The 3,113-nt window shown below is 45.6% G+C and overlaps 1 protein-coding gene across 1 annotated transcript in view; it reads left to right on the forward strand.

Annotated features, from left to right (window-relative positions):
- Positions 1-3,113, forward strand: part of Sppl3 (signal peptide peptidase like 3) — an 83,347-nt gene that overhangs the window by 47,665 nt on the left and 32,569 nt on the right. The gene's annotated exons all lie outside the window — the stretch shown is intronic.

Genomic DNA, 3,113 nt, shown 5'->3' on the forward strand with positions numbered 1-3,113 from the left:
AGTGCTGGGATTAAAGGCGTGCGCCACCACGCCCGGCTCCTGCTCTCCTTTCTTAACAGCAGCCAACTATCACCGTTTTTCTTAACTTGAATTTCTTACCAGTTCCCATTTGATACCCAACAGTCCATTAAGATACTCTCTGCCAGCTAGACCATAGCCACACCTTTAAACCCAGCACTTGGGAGGCTGAGGCAGGCAGATCTCTGAGTTCAAGACCAGCCTGAAGTACAAAGCAAATTCCAGGACAGCCAGGGCTGCACAGGGAAGACCCTGTCTTGAGAAGGGGTTCTGAGGGGGTGTGCAGGGAGGGGTCTTTGCAGAGTTCTCCATTCCATGTGAAGCAAACAACAGTGAGTAAAATGTGCTGATCTCTTTATATTATGTACTCGTTTACCCAGTAACAGCTCTCACAGAGTGTGGCTGTCATCCCCAGGTCACAGATGGAAAGGATGACAGATAAAGAGGTTAGGGGGTCAGCCGAGAGAGATCTCAGATTAAAAGTCAGTACAGCTGACCCTGCGGCTTCATGACATACCTGCCATCCTGGGTCCTTTTCTTTCTCCATTTAGATTTTCTTTCCGGTGTTGCCTCCTACCTGATGTTTAACTCTGGAGGGTTCCCAGCCCCCATCCTTGGCCACTTCCCACTGCTGTGAAGATGCTAACTCACACAGGCCTGTGCTCACACTTACCACAAGGCAGCTGATAAGCTTACAGCACAGAGCAGTTGATGGGCTCTGACCCTCCATACCTCGCTGCTATGTGTTCACAACTGACTCTTCTCCTTTGTTGCTCTCTGTTTTTTTTTTTTTCTCTCATGTAGTTCCTCTTTCTGTGTCTTAATGTATGTCACTCACCAGCTTCTCTAGAAACTGTTTTTAACCCATTCTTAGATGGGGTCTGCCTCCCCCACCCCCACACAGGTCTGTTCTTGTCTTTCTCCTCTGTGCAGCACTTCACAACTACATTCAGTTAGATTGGGGAGTGGGAGAGCAGAGCGGGAGAACGATAGCTTCTTTTAGAAAACTCAATCCCAGCACTCGGGAGGCAGAGGCAGGTGGATTTTTGAGTTCGAGGCCAGCCTGGTTTACAAAGTGAGTTCCAGGACAGTCAGGGCTATACAGAGAAAGCCTGTCTAGAAAAAAACACAAAACAAGCAAACAAAAAAAGAAAAGAAAAAACTTGACAAGGCAGGGACTAAGAAAGCAATTATTTCCATATTCCCAAGTGGCTTTCAGAATACCTGGCACATAAGCCCCACTACTACATATTGTAGAATCAGCGGGCTGGGGAATATATGTAGTTCAGTGATAGCGCATTTTTTTCAAAAGTCCAATCCCCATCTGGTGGTGCATGTTTTTAATCTCAGCACTGGGAAATAGAGGCAGGAGAATCTCTTGAGTCTGAAGCCAGCCTCATCTACAGTAACAAGTTCCCAAACAGCCAGAGCCACATAGAGAGAGACTCTTGTCTCAAACACCAACATTTTCTAAATTAAAAAAAAAAAAAAATTCCTCTCTGCAGAGAGGAGATTGATTCATCCCTTCTTTAGCCCTCCTTGTTCTTAGCTTCTCCAGGCCCATGGAAGGTGGCATGGTTCTCCTTCACTTTATAGCTGATACCGTTTATAAGTCAGTAGGTTCATAGGTCAGGACATAGGATAGCTGTTCCCTCAGCGGACCAGGGGAGGATGAAAGGAGAAATACTAAGAGAGACGACTGGAATTGGGGGTTCATTTCTGGGATGAGCTAGACATCTATAGTGCGATGGCAACCCCCAGAATGCACAAGTGTCACTCTAGGTAAGGCTCCTTGTGGGGGATATGGAGCCTGAACCGGCCAGCTTCTGTAACCAGGCAAGACGACTTCTAGTGGAGAAATTGGGACACCAGCTGAGCCACAAAACCTTTGACCTACAATGTATCCTGCCTACAAGATGTGCTGGGGTTAAAGGGGCACAGAACTTGTGGGAGTGGCCAAGAACTGTATGGTCTAAGTAGAGACTCATGCCACAAGTGGAAGCCCATACCCAAGACTACCTTGAAGGCCAGGAACCAGCTGCTAGATAGCCCCGAGTCCTAGGACAGGACCAAACATACTAGCAGTTAAACAATGATGTCAATGAAGTGATTCCTCATAAACAGAAGCCTAATAAACTTGTCATCAAATGGGCTTTATCCAGCAGTTGTTGGAAACAGACGCGAGATCCACAGCCAAGCATCAGGTGGATCTAGAGAATCCTGTGGAAGGAGAAGGGTGAGGGTCATAGGAGTCAGGGGTCGAGGATTCCACAAGAAAACCCACAGAACCAACTAACCTAGACTCATAGGAGCTCACAGAGACTGAACTGACAACCAAGTAGCCTACATGGGTCTGACTTGGGCCCTCTGCATATGTTATAGTTGTGTAGCTCATTCTTCTTCTGAGAATTCTAACAGTGGGAGCACGGCTATCTCTGACTCTTGCCTGCTTTTGATATCCACGGAGGCCTATTCTCTCTTCTGAAAAGAAACAGGAGGAGTGGATTGGGAGGGAAAACTGCATTCAGGATGTAATGTATGTGAGAAGAATAAACAAAATATTAAATAAAAATAAAATAAGGATACTTGTTTTGCCCGGAACTGGTGATTTGTGCGTTCCTGGAAATGCTTGAGAACAAGATTTTGAGAGTGGGAGCCCAGGCGTTGGTGGGACTGGAGTTGAGGGTGTGGTATTGTAGGACAGCCATTCCTCCAGGTCCAGGCCATAAGAGAGGCAGCTAGCAGGAAGAAGACAGTTTCTTTAGACAATCATGTATAAAAACTAGCTACAAAATAGAAACTAGTTTTAGACTCTCCCTACCACGTACAGTTGGAGATAGTTGATAGACATTAAGAAACAAGAAAAGGAGTGGGTGAGAGAGATGTGGTCTTTACCTCACCATTAAATCAGGCCAACAAAGTACTTTTGATTATTCTTTGTCAGCTCAGAAAAGTTTAAGCACTGAAGTGTGTTTTCACTGGGGTAGGTTCAAGTTGGTAGTGGATGTTACAGGCGTGTGTAGAATGTGATTTTTGTGTGAGTGTATGTAACGGGGGTGACTTTTTTTTTTTTTTTTTTTTTTTTTTTGGTTTTT

The sequence above is a fragment of the Mus caroli genome, chromosome 5 (assembly GCF_900094665.2).
Source record: "Mus caroli chromosome 5, CAROLI_EIJ_v1.1, whole genome shotgun sequence".
Classification (NCBI taxonomy): domain Eukaryota; kingdom Metazoa; phylum Chordata; class Mammalia; order Rodentia; family Muridae; genus Mus; species Mus caroli.